At 46.8% G+C, this 17,020-nt stretch overlaps 1 protein-coding gene across 1 annotated transcript in view; it reads right to left on the bottom strand.

Moving 5' to 3' along the window:
* iqsec1a (IQ motif and Sec7 domain ArfGEF 1a) overlaps positions 1 to 11,483 on the bottom strand; it is an 81,874-nt gene extending 70,391 nt beyond the window's left edge. The window contains exon 1 of the mRNA XM_068729592.1: positions 11,403 to 11,483. The gene's annotated coding sequence lies outside the window, so the exon portion shown is untranslated. The remainder of the gene's footprint in view (positions 1 to 11,402) is intronic.
* Between the last annotated feature and the right edge of the window lie 5,537 nt (positions 11,484 to 17,020).

The following is a 17,020-nucleotide window of genomic DNA, read 5'->3' as shown; positions in this document are numbered from 1 at the left end:
TACCACCCTACACAAATCTTGATCTGGCTCATGCCTGGATTGTTAGTTCGGCTCATTCCTCACTCATGATTCCTGTCACACTGTAGAGAAACAGATGGGATACAGTTTGAGTTGTCATCGTTCATCGGTATTCAAGCGGAACTTCATCATTTCATGCGCTTGAGTTCCGAGCCGCTGGCTTGTTAAGTTAAGGCTTCAGGTGACCGAAGAAGAGGCCGTACTTTACTTTCATTTATCTTCTCCTTTTCAGGGAGTTTGTTAATACCTGCAGGACTGCGGTTTGCATGAGTTTCCTCCTTGAGTGAAACAGAATCGATAGAGCTCGGTCTGAACCGCGAGGAGCAGGGTTGATTGGATTTGAGGTACATTGCCATAGTTTTGGTGTAACCTTGAAATACAGAAGGTTGAGATGGTTATAAGGGAGACGCACATTGATTCAGTATAAAGTCATTACGCTTTCAGTCTAGACAAAGCTCATTTTGTCTGGTCATGAATGAATAAATTCCACATTTGACGGCATTATGTAAGCAGGATCTATCATCCTGATGATGATGATGAATGAAAACAGAACAGGGTTTTTCTTCTTCTGCACTGCGCAGAAACACCGGCTACTGAGGCTCTTTCAGGTGCGTTCCCGAAGCCTTTTAAATAATGCACGAAATGCCAAATCCCATTGGAGGGTATCATTCCAGAGGAGCCGTGAGATTGGTTTCTCCCACAAGCCAGATCTCCGGTGGCAGAAGTAAGACTTCCAACCCAGCTGCTCCCGTGAAACCAAACGTTACACCGCTCGTCTTCAACCTGCCCGTCACCTCGCTGTGTTCAACTCTGCGTGTCTCTCTTGTGTTGTATTTTTTTTCCACCCCGTGGCTCTGTTGCAATGAGGACAGCTGGTTTCCTGTTGTGAGGAAGGAAACGGACAGAGGGCACGCCCGGTGCAAAAAAAAAAAAAATGCTGACTCAGGGTTTATCAATCTGCCTTTCTGCAAGAGTAAGTGCAACTGGACACGGCTGCAGAAGTGCACTAGTCTGCTCATTTAATCACAGCTCCCTGCCTGGGCTTCCAATGAACTGCATGTACTGTACCGTGTACTGTAGGCCACACAGCTGCAGAGATTCACAACGTCAACGTCTCGCTGCCCGTGCGTCCCCGTTTCCTATTTTTAGAATAAGCACTTCTGTACTTTCTAATACAGTACCGCGTCTCACGAAGGCTTAGACGCGTTCCCCTAAAGCCGTTTTACTTTCCTCGCCTCTTTCAGGAAAAAGAGCAGCTCCAATGTAATTACAAACCCATTATTTGTTTTTTTCGCTGTAAAATATTGGAGCAGGTTTAAGCCTTGCAGAAATGGCTTCCAGCACTTCATCACATTACCGCCCTTATTAAAGCAATGAGAAAAACAAGTGCTAAGGCAATAAAGGAAATGCATGTGTGGCTGTTTCCTTTCCTGTATTCAGAAGAAAGATCGGAGGTAATTACCGACTGTCCAAGGTGTGTGTGATTGATGGTATCATCGTGTGTCCCGGAGATCATACCGCATGCAAAACATTGCTGTATTACACATTTTACACCATGTAACTTTGAAATCAAGACTCCATCTTTGACTACATGCTGAAGCTAAGGAATTACATCCTGAGTCCTCAACTGAACTGCTATTTCCAAAGTTACCCAAACAGTTATTGGGTTTTATGCCTGCAGCGTTGGAGAAGCAGCCCCTCCAAGCTGTAATGAAAAAGAATAAATCACATCCGAAGTAACGCCGGATTTACAAAACTTTCGACAGAAAAAACGAGAAAAGCACTTCTCGCAATCGCGTGGCTCCCGCTTCAATTCACAACGACGTCAAGCAGGTGAGCAACGACTTGACCCTGCGGTCCGCTTGGAACGGCTCATTCCCCGCCGGCAGGTTCCACAGAGGAACGCCGTGAAGCTTGTCGTTCTCGTGCGGTCCCTTCATAGTTATTGTCATTTATTGGATTCCGTTTCTCTCAAAAAGAACACAGCAGTCGAGATCAAGCTCTTTTTTCCCGGCGTTTTGTTCTTGCTCGTCTGAGGAGGGTCTTTATGTGGGCTTCCCTTGGTTGAGGACTCTTCCCTCAGTCCAGCTCATAAATGAAGGGCAGTCATCATGCATCAGGCTCCACACTTGTGGCTAAATGATCTGTACTAATCAGCAACTAATTACAGGCAGAAATATGTCCGGCTAATGAGTCGGTCCAGTCCTCTGAAGTGGTTTGCTTCACGTGGTGCTGTCAAATTATGTATCTCCAAAAAGGAGGTAGTGGTGCGTGACCCCCACTGGCTGTCTGGCCCAGCAGTCACACACACACACACACACACACACACACACACACACACACACACACACACACACACACACACACACACACACACACACACACACACACACACACACACACACACACACACACACACACACCTCCTGCCTCTTTCATTTCTCATTGTGTACTCATCTGACGTCGCCCTAATAGTCAATTTATTATTTAGACAAATACCCAGGAGCATGAAATGCACCGGCAGTGCTTCTGGACCTTGAGGGATTCACAGCGACTCGGTCACTCATCGGTATTGTTGTCGAGCGTTTATCGATGAGCCTTTGGAAGACATTTCATCTGCCTCGGCTGCATTTATGTTACGCATGTCATAGTAAAAAAATTGCTTATTTAATTTATTTTAATATTCTGATTTCAATAAGATCTGAATCTCAGATCCTTGATGCCGAGCGAGGGTGGACTCAACCTCGAGCACCTCATCGAGCACCGAGAGAGGAGGTGGGTGCGAGCACACGTTCACCCTGGCAACATTCCTGAACATATTGCTCGGATTTAGATCAGCCCTCAGAGTCTCCGGGGTTACACAGAACACAAACAGAGCTGAGCTCACCGGCGGCGTGAGTGGAAACACCTCAGAGTGGAAGCTGTGGAAACATGATGAACCGGCCAAGTCGCTCACTCAGCCAATAGAAGGTAGACGACAGGAAAACAACAAAGAACGAGATCCAAGGATGAGCAAAAAACCAGGCGGCAACCTCAGGGTTAAGGGCCTTAAAGCTGCATTCTCTCTAGTGGCCATCAGGGGGCGACTCCTCTGGTTGTATAGAAGTCTAGTCTAAAATGACTCTACTTCTCTCTTGATTTATTCCCTCAGTAAACATTGTAAACATGAGTGTATGGTCTCAATCTCTAGTTTACAGTCTTCTTCAATGTGTATTTAGTAAATTATGGTCCATTTAGAGTGAAGTAGACCATAAATAAATGCTTTAGGGGCGGGGCTACATTGTGACTGACAGGTCTCTACCACAGTGTCTTGGAGCTGTCCGTGTTTTTGTCACCAAACATCATATTCAGCAGTGACTTGTGCTTAGATAGACCCTCTTGTGTCACTTCTGGTTACAAAAAAAAACAAGATGGCGCCGGTCGAAATCCATATCTCAAGGCTTCAAAACGCCCACAAACCAAACCAGCACAAATATTAGTTGCCAAAGGCCCAGCCAGAGTAACAGTTACCTGTGATGTGTGAGCAGTAGGGCTGCAACTGTGTTTAGGCCTCAACCACACACACACACACACACACACACACACACACACACACACACACACACACACACACACACACACACACACACACACACACACACACACGAGAAAACTAGTGGCAGCCTTTCAAACAGCTCCACAGGTACTACGCTACAAATTGCCTTCGATTTAGCTGCTGCATCAGCTGGTTTTGACAGCTGCGAGGCGGATAATTGGTTCAACTGTGAAGAAATAAAGAATGAACAGGCGTCCGTGCTCCGGCCTCGTGGCCGCGCAAAGTGTGCCATTTTAGTGTTGATCACAGCTTGTGATGACAAAAAGGGAGGGATCGGAAGAGAGTACAGCAGAGCAGGCTACCGGTAAACTGTGTTGTCTTTGGAGTGTTCTTCTTTCTCAATTAGGAGGGAGCGGAGAGAGAGAATAAGTACCGGGAGTACTTTACTTTGAAGGACAAAATCAAAAGTTCAATTCGATCAATAGGATCGAAGTTGTGGCGCTTCACCGCCTCCTGTAGAGCAGTGAGTGGAACCAGAACCAGAAACGTTTATTGCCAGTGTGGACGCATTGGCAGGACTGTCAAATGCATAAAAACATAAAATCATGGCTCCATAGCGCTACTAGTGGTAAAAAAACTCCACAGGGCACCTTTAAGAGTCATTTCAATGCAAATCAGACTCAACTATATTCAAATGAAGACCATGTAGATTCAAATAAATGTGTGATCGCCAACGCTGGTCGCAAATTGGGGCTTAAGTTCAAGCCAGGTCTTCCACTCTTGACTTTTTTTAACACACGCATGTGGTTGTTTATCCCTCAAGTTCCTATGTGCAGATCACGCATACGAGGCCCACGGCTCTGCTGTCACACCGTGTTGGTTTGCTGAAAGTCAGGAATCTGAGAGTGACCAAAAATCTAAAAGCTCAATGTTTTTTGGAAACAGATGCCTGAAATGAAGCCACATTTTTGTGTACATGCACACCCACAAAAGGAATTTGAATAAACGGTACAAACAGACGTCAAAGGAATTAATAGCAGGACTACTTTTTTCCTCCTCTCTGGCTTCAATTGAACCGAGGCAGCGGGTTGAATTCGGCGATTTAAACGCATTACGGTTGCCCGACTCACGGCGAGCCGAACCGTCCGACCGCCCTCAGCGTGGCCTTTAGAAGCACCATCAGACGGAGGTAACAGCCCTCGTTAAAGTCATCATTATCCTCTCTCGTGGGACAAGCGGCTACATCAAAAGGACACAAACCAACCTTAACTCCGTCTTAATAGGCCTGATGTGAGAGGACCGGAGGTCAGAGGTGCCCGGCTTTTCCTCCGGCATCGCTGCCACGGTCCAAAACAGATGAACGCAGCCTGCAGTTGATTATGAGTGCAAGTTGCAAATTATCTTTGGCTGTTGCTTGAGATTTATAGGCGGGCCTGAATGCAAATCATCCCTGTGTGGACATTAATCTAGCTGGGGTATTTCATTAGAGGGGGCTTTGCCGGAGGGAGGGAGTTCATGTGCTCGTAAATTTGGTTTGGCACACTGATTGTTCAGCAGATCGCCGGGTAAATGAGTGGACACCGCCAGCCACAAGAAACAGCTTTCTCCATCATGCTATTATTTTTCTGCCGAGGGGTCCCCAGACACATGCTAAAGGAATTACACTGGCTTTTGGGTTAACTATTTATGAACTTGCCAAAACTCCAGTCTACGGGGAACTTGAGGGCAGCCGAGCAAATTACAGTGAAGAAGCCGAGAATGAGACCCAAACAAAGCAATCTAAAACCACCGGTGACTTTAGAGAGATAATAAAAGAACCGTTATCAAATACCTCAATACATATTGATGAACTCCTCCGACTACCAACTCCTCCGACTACCAACCAACTCCTCCGACTACCAACTCCTCCGACTACCAACTCCTCCGACTACTAACTCCTCCGACTACCAACTCCTCCGACTACCAACTCCTCCGACTACCAACTCCTCCGACTACCAACCAACTCCTCTGACTACCAACCAACTCCTCTGACTACCAACTCCTCCGACTACCAACTCCTCCGACTACTAACTCCACTGACTACCAACTCCTCCAACTACTAACTCCTACTAACTCCTCCGACTACTAACTCCTCTGTCTACCAACCAACCCCTCCGACTACTAACTCCTCCGACTCAATTCCAAACTCATCAGAGATGTACTTTGTCACATCAATGTTGACACAGATCAATGTTCATATAATTCCATCAGTATGTCTAAACTTTTAAGGAGGACTGCAACTAACAGTTGTTTCCAAAAAGTTTAAACAATGAAATCCTAAATGTATTCAGGATGCGTTAATCCCACCTCAGAATTTACTGACTTTAAAACTGAATCAGTGTCCCGCCAACATAATGTATTCCAATGTTGATGGAAGTAAAACCAAAAAACAGAAGAGAAACAGGCATAAATAACACACTTCATCAGATCACTGCTCAGAATAACACTCAAAACACACGTTTCTCCAACACTCACCTTCCATCAAATTCTCTTATTTGCATAATCCTGCAGCTGCTTGAACTTGTCAAAACGCTTGACTGCAGGTCTTGAGCATTGAAGCAATTATAGTTTGGAAGCAGCTGATAATAAGGGCAAGGAATGTAAACACCTCTACAAAATAAGATGAACCGGATGCATCGCTTGTGGATTATCTTTACGTGTTTTGTTAGTTTTTATTTCTCTTGTTTGTTTGTTCGTTCGTGTCGCCTTCTGGCCCGAGTTCTGGCCCGAGTTCTGGCACAGAATCAGCAACTCCAGAGCTTTTCTGCTCATTCGTCAGCATTGAAACATTGGTATTAGCTCCACAAGGGCATTAGCATTGAGCGAGTTGGAATTAGCAATGATTTGTCACGTTGTTGATCAATATTTTATTACTCAAATGTACTTGTGCTTCTTCGCTGACTGGGATTCATACTGAATTTAAGTGACAGAAAACAGAAACACTGCCACACACTCAAATCTAATCAACTCATCATCCTCAAATCTAACACCAGAGCTTATTTGAGACACTCAACATCCAGCTGTCTAGTGTGGTGTAACAGGTAGCAAATCACCTTTGAGTTCAAAGATCTAACTTTGGATACCGTTTTAATACACTTAGAAAACTCCAAACAAAGCTGTGCAGAAAATGCCACATCAGCTCTTTGTCATCAGCTCCGAGGACGTTATCTCTGCAGCGATCACGTCAGCGTCCCAAATACCGGTTACCCTCGGTTGGATAGCTGCGCCAGGGGACCAAGTCTGAATGCTAAATGCGGACTGGCAGACGCATCCACCGGCACCGAGATAAGAAGTGAAAGCGCCGGCAGAAAAGCCCAGAGGATGGGTTCACATCACCGGGGCTCCGCTGTGATTCAACCACCAGCCTCTCCTGCCTCATGAGAACATTCACCAAGGCCGCTCGCTACACTTTTTTTGGGGGTTTTTCACTTTGCAACCATATCGCACTCACCCACCAGACAGACCACGTGTGTGTGTGTGTGTGTGTGTGTGTGTGTGTGTGTGTGTGTGTGTGTGTGTGTGTGTGTGTGTGTGTGTGTGTGTGTGTGTGTGTGTGTGTGTGTGTGTGTGTGTGTGTGTGTGTGTGTGTGTGTACCAAAGCAGTGACTGCTCATGAAAAGTCATTTATCACTAATGTGTGGCGCAAATAACTGGCAACTCAATCTTGTATCGCTTGTCATTTAACTGTGAAGTGAGCACAAGGGATGCAAGTAAAACAAAACACCATTAGGAGAGAAAAGTGCACGGGGTCAGCATAAACACCGCCGGACTAAAGGGCTGACAAGGCAGCCAACTCTGGAGCCATGAACAGAGGAAAGCTGATATGTGCGCGTGCGCGTGTGCGTGTGTGTTACACCAACCAAACACATGGACTTTAACTTGAACCCAAGAAACTGTTGAACTGTTAAACAGGAGTTTTAGCTTTTGGATTTACAGAAACGGTCCACCGAGAGCGGCGACTTCTACTCTGCCAATACGGCTCAATCAGACACCTGAGGGGGGGAGGGAGAGGGGGGAGGGGGGGTGGTGGTTACAATCATAACCAGGTGGACGTGTTTATGGATCCACATCCGGGTCAGAGCACACCGGGATGATTTCCGATACCCGTACATCCTGAGAACCTGACCCGACTAATGTTACCCAGGAACCTGTTCTGCAGGATTCACAGAGAACTCTGTGGACTTGGCACCAACAGGTTGCACTATCAGTGGTGCATCGCATTTCCTGCTCGCTGTGTTTTGTTTCTAAAAAGTAAAAAAAAAAAAAAAAAAAGGGTCAGAGGGTAAAAAACAACAACGTACAAAACAGCCAAAAAAAAGGGAAAAATCTTCCATAAACCCAAGATAGCAGCAAAGCTCATGTATCATTCAGGAGCAGAAACTCTTCATCTGACACTTGTTTTGGAACAGAATGGGACTCTTTTCTTTTTCTTCTTCCTTCCTTCCTTCCTTCCTTTCCTCGATGAAGTCACTTCATGATGAGGCAAACTGAAGCCGGGCTCACTTATCTACACACAGCGTAGACAAACAACACACACTCAAGAGGACTGGAATACAAAGGCTGCATGATTGTGGCCAAAAATCAAGATCATTTTTTTTATCAATATTGAGATCAACATCCATCATGATTATTTATTGCTTTTAGGTGGAAAAATAACATATTTATTGTCCTTTCACACTTAAGTAAACAGAGCGTGGCTTTCTGGTAACGCATGGAATGAGCATCGGCCCGATACCCGGTACCGGTACCGCTTCTCTCACTTCTATGTTGCGATAGATTCATGCAAATCTTTGCATAAAAAACAGACTTAAAAGAAGGTTCTTCTTCTTCTTCTGAGTTCATACTGCGCATTAATCTCCTCCTCTGGACACTTCTCTAAAGGTCAGCGCTGCAGGGCGGGCGCACAGCGGCATGGCGGCGCCCCAAAACATCTCGGTGGCCTCCTGGAGTCTGGATGTAAGTTGAGGAAGCGCTTCATTTGACCTACGCAGCAGCTACTTATGAGAGGAGCAGTGAACAGCATCGCAGTCGATCGTGTTTATGTAACTGTGGAATGTGGAGATTGTTATTGCGATTAATACTCGATGAATTGTGCAGCCATGAGCGATACAAATATACAAAGAAAAGGCAAGCTAGTACTTATACTGCTGTACATACAGCGTATGACAGTCTGCATGCATTGAACAAGAGCACAGGTAACGGATTTAAACCATCAAAAACAAATGAGCAACAGAACTTTGCATGAAGCCGGGTCACTTGAGGCTGTGAATAATGAACTATAAAAAAATAAAAAAAACATACATAAATTTTGTTTTACTGCATCCTCTCCCCACCGAGTTTAACACTCAGCATGAGCTCCTCGTCCTACCAGCAGGTTAATGGCCGATAATTTATGGACCCGCTTTCACCGGCTTCCTTACAGAACACCTGCATCTCAGGTCCCGATCGGCCCACATGGCTGGAACCAGAACCAAGCACGGTGAGACGGACAGAGGACGAGCGCTCGGCTGAACGTACATTACATTACATTAGTCATTTAGCAGACGCTTTTATCCAAAGCGACTTACAATAAGTGCATCAACATTGGTAATCAAAAGAACTACTAGTCACCAGAAGTTTCCTTTTCCAAACAAGCATCTAAGAGCATGAAGCAGAGCAGAACTCAGAGCCAAAGTACAGTACAGAAACAAGGAAGTATAAAAGTATAAAAACTCAACGACAACGAACGACTTCTTCTTGAGATCGTCAGGACGGAGAAAAGGTCTGACGTGTGTCTGTTTGAACATTAGTAGCTGCTGTTGGTGTTGATATTCAGGCTTCTGATCTCTGATTTTGCATTTTGTCAACGAAGCGAGCGTCAACATTTAGGCCTAAAGGTTTGAGTCCATAAAGCCGAGGTCAAGAGAGAGGAAGTGGACATGCTGTGTGACTCGCGATACTAAAATGTGTCATGTTTTCATTCCTAATTGCATCGCAAATTCATTTTTTTTAACAGTTTTATCAGATATGAAGAAGACTGGGAGTCCACTGCCACAGAGGCTCCATTTAGATGCAGCAGTGCTTTGGGCTCAATGCTAATGTCAGAGAGGTAAACATGTGTCCCAAACAGCAACGCTACCGTCGTTTAGCGGGTAGCGTTTACCATGTTGAGCGTCGTAGTTCAGCTCGTTAGCGTGCTAACATCTGCCAATCAGTAAAACAGGGTACAGGTGAGGCTGAGGCCCAAGAACTCCTGGAGAACCAGAGGTGAAGCCAGGAAACAGACCTCTGGTCGGCTGTGGACACCGTCCCTGACCTCAATAAAAAACATCATTTCCACACACACACACACACACACACACACACACACACACACACACACACACACACACACACACACACACACACACACACACACACACAATTTAAATCCTGTTGTCTCCATTCTGAAACTCTCAGAATCAGCCTCGATTCTAAACCACTGCATTCCTTGAAATTGCTCGCTGCGCTTAAGTGACATTTTTAGATCCTGCATCCTCCATAAACCACACTTTATTAACAGCCGTCATATTTCATCACGGGCACCTCGCTGTAACCTCTGTGCCAGTCTACCGCACGCACACACACACACACACACACACACACACACACACACACACACACACACACACACACACACACACACACACACACACACACACACACACACACACACACACGATAGTGATGGAGTGATGTCCTGAAATTACACAGGATACTCTGCAGAGAGAGATTTATGAAGAAAAAATAAAAAGGGAGCGAGCTAAAGGTCAGTGTTACAGCATGTCCTAATCCCACCAGTCTGCTTTTATAAACCAGCAAAGACATCCAGTCCATGACTCATCAGTATTGATTTGCTGCCACTGATCTCCATGACACCAACACACCCGCAGACACAAAGGTCAAGCATGAGCATATGAATCTGCAGACCGTCTGCAGCAGAGTTCTGCACGCCGAGGCGTTTCGGTGTGAACTTCACTACATAACTATGCTGGGGGGGGGGGGGGGGGTGTAATCCTCACCATCAGGGTCTTTAGCCTTCCTGATATAATGCCCCAGCGCTACATCTGCTTCGCACCGCTCGGGGCTTAACCCGCTGCCTGCAGATAGGGCCGGCCCTAAAACATACTTGCATAATGGTACATCCTAGTACATGTCCTTTCTTTTCCCCCCCAGGACTTGTAGCTGTTGCATTCCATATATCTTGGATTAATGTGCCTGTCCGCGCAAATGACATCCTCTTTTATGACCACTACAGCACAGGCATATTTCAGACTTCAGTCTGCTGAAGTCATAGAACCTGACAACAAACAAAAAGATGACAAAGCAGAATGATCACAAACTATTTCAAAGTCCACATTCTAGAACCATGGGCATGTTTGTATCAGTCCTAACTTAATCATGCTAAATGTTTCATACACACACATTTGACACGACTGGAGATGAATCTGCTTTGACCGTCGTCAGTCAGCTGTTGCTGGCTGCTGTGGTGAAATGATCTGCACGTCTCCAGATATGGTGAGAAAAAAAAAAGCTGTGTTCTGTCCAACAACCCTTTTTTTTATCTGCACAGTGAAACTGACCCGTGCGTAAAACCCACGAAGACCAGCAGTAAACATCAATGAAAGGAATTCAAGCATCTGATGCCAAAGCAGTGAGACGCAACTGCGGATCTCCGTGTGGCAGCGACGAACAGTCGGGGTCTGGTTGTTTTTTTCAAACTTTAAATATGCACGACGGAGATAGAGTCAAACAGAGAGTTATCGGCTTGGATGAAGATGTGAGGTCTTACTTTTCCGGGGCGATGTGCTCCTTTATGGCTCCCAGCGTGACCAGGCTGTTGCTGCCCTGCAGCAGCCTGCAGGTTGCCAGGTGCCGCTGGTACTGCTCCTTCAGACGGGCGTTCTCCGCGCACAGATCGGACACTTGCTGCTCCAGCTCCTCGATCCTTCCCCTCTGCCGCTCCAGCAACTCCTGCTGGGTGTCGATGATCTTGTTGAGCTCCTTCAAATACTCCACAGCCCTGGTAGGGTTCTCCGCGGGGCTTTCCATGTCGCTCCCGAGGAGGAGGAGGAGGAGAAGGAGGTGGTGGTGGTGGTGGTGGTGGTGGCGCGCCGCGGTCGTTCCCTGTTGTTGTTTAGCGGAAGACGGGTCCCCGTGCGGTCCGGATAGGGTTTTTTAAGCGCAACAATTCGGTGGGTTGCGCCTCTTACGCCTCGCCATTGTTTTAAGTCGGTGTGCGGGTGATAACTCACGAGCACAAATACTCCCCCCCTTGCACGCGCGTTTAGAAGTCCCACTGCACGCGAAACTGTAAAAAAAAAATAAATACAGTTTTTAAAAACGTATCAAGCTGCAGATGTCGCGCGCGTCAAAACAAATCTCAATCAAACGCATGACGGACTAGGCCACGTTACGAGGACCGGAGCTGTCCGTGAAGTCCGCCCGTTGGCAGCGCGCCGTGACTCTCCGCTGCTCGGTGGCTCACCTTTAGCTCCACGCTGCTCCCGTGACTTTTCGTAAACAGACGCTGGCTGTCAAGTGGGCGGGGCTTACAACAAGTTTTATGAATCCGCAGGTCGCGTCGGCAGCGACACCGGCTGTGCAGCTGACGCGTGGAGAGGGAGGCGAACGTGGAGCTCGCCGCACGTGGATTAATTGTCAGTGCGCGTGTTGTTCCGTCGTGCACGCAAGCACCAACTTTGTTGCATACTGTAGTCCGCCTGTGCGTAATGCGTAATGCACAGTCCGGCGGTGCTGCGTCTCTCCTGCAGAGTTGTTTACGATGCTGTGTGTGTGTGTGTGTGTGTGTGTGTGTGTGTGTGTGTGTGTGTGTGTGTGTGTGTGTGTGTGTGTGTGTGTGTGTGTGTGTGTGTGTGTGTGTGTGTGTGAGTGAGTGAGTGAGTGAGTGAGTGAGTGAGTGAGTGAGTGAGTGAGTGAGTGAGAGAGAGAGAGTGTGTGTGAGTGAGAGAGTGTGTGTGTGTGTATGTATTGCCATGTCAACAGCGGGCCGTACACTCCTCCCTCTGGTGAAATGATCCGAATAGATGCGTGTGTTGTGTGTTCGTGTCTAAATCAGAGAGGTCTTAACTGTTCTGCACATCTGTGTGTGTGTGTGTGTGTGTGTGTGTGTGTGCTGCAGATTTGCACAGGCAGTGGTCCCACGGGTGTACGAGAGAGCAAACTGCAGCACCGCCGTGTGATAGAAAGAGGGTGATGCTAAAGTTTCATGGGTTGGCCGTCACACATCCCATCTGTCCTGCTTTGACAACTGATATTAAAGATGATTGTAAGCAATTTTTATGACATTTAAAAAAAGAAAAAAAAGAAAGAGGGACTAAAAAAAAAAAAACTGGAAAGTTTGAAAGCAAACAGAGTGTGTGTGTGTGTGTGTGTAAGAAAACCTGTTTTTTTTTTTATAAATAGCCCTTGCAGGCTCTTAGTGGTGGCAGTGTTCGCTGTCTTGTGAGCGCTGCCCCACATGGCTGGCTTTGTTATCGCAGCAGCAAACACACAACACACTACAGTTGTGAAAAACTCACAACATCTTTGTATATCCACGTCAGACTTCTCCTCCTCATAATTTCTTCTGTTGCAGTGTCAGTGCAGACACACACACACACACACACACACACACACACACACACACACACACACACACACACACACACACACACACACACACACACACACACACACACACACACACACAGGATGCGTTGTGCATGACATCGAGGGCGCTACCTTTACCACCTGAGGGCTGCACTGGGACCGTTCCAGATACATTGTTTTAATGTGGAGGCAGAGTTGCAGCAAAGCAGTGACAGTGGGCAGCAGTGGAGTACATTGGGTTCTTTCTCTCCGCAGCTTCCTAATCCTCATGGCAGGAGGCCAAAGACGGCTGCAAGAGCCTCGACACGCCGCCCAGGAGGATGTACAGTAAATGGACTTTGATGGACTTGTATTTATATATAGTACCTTTCTGGTCTTCTGACCACTCGAAGCGCTGTGCACTATATTAACCCATTCACTCTCTCTCACTCTCTCTCACACACACACACACACACACACACACACATTAACAAGCTGCCACCTGCCCATCAGGATCTAAACTGATTCACATTCACACACTGATGGCACAGCCATCGGGAGCAATTCGGGGTTCAGAATCTTGCCCAAGGACACAGCCATTAACGGCCAATAGTCACAGGCTGGTGCTGCATATCAACACAGCCAAATGCCTTAAAGCTGGTAATCATGAGAAACTAGAAAAAGTACAATAGATTTAGAAATTATCCAAAAAACAAACCCAGCTCAGTGTCGCTAATTATTTACAATCAAAGCAGCTAGCAGCACCAGCAAGTCAGCAACACGCAGCAACCTTCGGTTCTGAAGAGTGAAGCCAACGCTGAAGTTCCTTAAAGCTGCATTCTCTCTAGTGTCCAGCAGGGGGCGACTCCTCTGGTTGTATAGAAGTCTAGTCTAAAATGACTCTACTTCTCTCTTGATTTATTCCCTCAGTAAACATTGTAAACATGAGTTTATGGTCTCAATCTCTAGTTTACAGTCTTCTTCAATACAGCATGATGTTCATTTAGTACATTATGCTCCATTTAGAGTCAAACGCACCATAAAGAGGGGATGCTTTAGGGGCGGGGCTACACGCTGATTGACAGGTCTCTACTTCCTTTCATTGGTTGCAAAAAAGCCAAGATGGCGACATATCGTCAAACTCAAGGCTTCAAAACGTCAGTCCACAAACCAATGGGTGACGTCAAGAGGGGGAGGCCCACCTTCACATCCATGCAGCGCTGTACCTAATGAGCCGTTTAAAGTGTCCTTCAGTGAGCAAATCACTTCCAGCTCTGAAGCTGCTGTTTCACACCTGACCTTGTGTTTGAAAGACAATAAAACAGTCCAGCACAAAAAAAAAAACAACCACTTATTCTGTAGACCTAGATCGTCCAGGAGAACACGATCAAAGCATCAGTCAGGTCACAGGAGCTCTTGGGAGCTTTGGAAGTACTGCGACTCGTGACTCGTGGATGAGGAACGTCAGCAACCACAGGATATTAACCACTTCAAAAATAATGCAGCTTGTCATTATCATACTCTCGGGTTCTTTCCCTTCCTTCTTAGGCCGACCGGTCACACGCCGGTGCCGGTACCGGCCACAGAGATTTATTTATTTTGAGAAATCGCTCATATATTTGCGCTCTTACAAAACATTTGCCAGCGCTGATGGAAGAAAGAACCCAATCATTTAACCAGCAGAGTGGAAAAACAACAAACTTTCTATTTTCGGGGAATGCCAAATCCTCTCTGCTGCAACCGACATCGCCTCATACAGACGGGCGATTCGTGTGATGGATCTTAATTGGCACAGGAGAGGAGTAGGGAACATCCTGGGCAATTAAGTATTTGACTTAGTTTTGTGGTATATTCCTACGAAACATAATTAAAGTCATAAATACGACATAGGTTAGGGAGTTTCCTCAGCGGTGCTCCTGCAACACATTTAGAACATTAAGACCGGGAGCTTGATTAGGTTTGCATTGGTGTTTGTGTCACTTGTTTTCATAATGGACTCTGAAACGTGAACGTCAGACCCTCTCTCAGTGCACCGCCATGGAGGAAACACTCACACAACCGAAGGGAACCGTCCAAACCAGCTCCTCGTAGCAGCACCGTGTGACTCCTCTCACAAACAGAAGGGACCTCCTCACCTCACCCCCGAGGGAGCGGCCTTACCATTCTTGTCAGGTCTCATTCAGTGCCCACCTCACTGACCCCCCCCCCCACTGACAGCACAGTAAGTCATCTGGAACAGCAGCGGCTTCCCTTCACCCAGGACTTCTCCCAGCTCGACAGGCTGACAGGTGGGGGGGGGGGGGGGGGGGGGGGGGGGGTTATGCAACCCGCGTTGCCTTAATGGAGAGAATAAATTGAGTGTCATTTCAGCTTAACACGGATGACTGCCTTAATGAGCTGTAGATATACTACACTGTCACGTCACAAACCCACCAGTCGCTATCATTTGATGGGAGTGATTTCAAAAACGGTCATTTCATCACGTTTCACCCGAAGCAGTGAATCTCCACCAGTGTGCTGCTGCTGCTGCTGCTGCCGTCTCCTGACACACACACCTGATGAAGCGGGCGGCGTGTGTCCTTACACAACACATCGAGAGGATGCCCTCGAGCCGGAGCTGCACAGCTGGTAGAAACACCTTCTCACGCAGGCTTTAGCTGAGGCTCTGTGGGAAATAATGCAGAGGCTGTGTAGCAAAACATGTCAAAGACTCTCCAGTTCCAGCTCCCTAACTGTGCAGATTTTTCAAACATATTGAATCCAAGTAATTGTGGCAGGCATATTTAGCATTCTTTTGACATTTTCAAGATAAAAAATATCCTGCATATTAATGAAAATAACCTCGTTTTTAAATAAATACAAATTCCTGTTAACACATCTAACCAGAAAGAATAAGGAAATGGATGTTGTGTTGAAATGTCTGCACTCGGTACTTTAAACCGTTTGTTGTAATGACGCAAATGAATAATAATGACAATAAGCGTCGTCTGCAGCCCTAAACATAACACCCCAGAATAAATAAACAGTCCAGTCAGACGGTGTCGGCCCAGAGGTGCATCACACCTTCATGTTCTGCCGCTTGACGAATAACCCTGCGGCGCACATCCCGGTCCGCTCGTCTATCTGGGATTGTGCAGCGTTTGCCGACGTGCTGCTGCTGCTGCTGGAGGCATACAAATGAGCCGGGGTGACCGGGCCGGAGGAGCAGCGTCACACACAGATGGGAGGTATTTGATCAGATGTCGCAGAGCTTCACAGATCCTCAGGGAGCCAGAGAGACGGTGTGTGCACCCCCGTCCGACTGTGAGGAGAGAGAGCAGGCTGTGGGATGAAACGGGAATTCAGCCATCGAACTCGAACACACACACACACACACACACACACACGAACACACACACACGAACACACACACACACGAACACACACACACACACACACACACACACACACACACACACACACACACACACACACACACACACACACACACACACACACACACACACACCTTTCTACAAAGAGGACCTTCACATCTACCTCGCCTGCAGTACTTTCTTTCTGCTGCAATCAGTTTTCTTAAGATGCCTCTCCTGAGCAGTTACACGTGTTGTTTTTCTTCACACATACACAATAAACCAGAGGAAGAAGTAATATCGAACATGAGATGGATTAGATGTCAACAAGCAGGAACATAAAGTGCATCAAAGACGAGATAAATGAAACGGCGCTGAAGCAGAAAATGAATTCACGAACACGTTGGTGTAGAAGAACTGCAGGCTGAGTGACAGATTCAGACTGGGTTACATCTGTGCCTCACGT

The sequence above is a fragment of the Cebidichthys violaceus genome, unplaced genomic scaffold (assembly GCF_023349555.1).
Source record: "Cebidichthys violaceus isolate CVI_PGR_0920_01 unplaced genomic scaffold, fCebVio1.0.p SCAF_47, whole genome shotgun sequence".
NCBI lineage: Eukaryota > Metazoa > Chordata > Actinopteri > Perciformes > Stichaeidae > Cebidichthys > Cebidichthys violaceus.
Note: the sequence above shows the minus strand (reverse complement) of the source record. Positions and strands in the feature narration are given on the sequence as shown.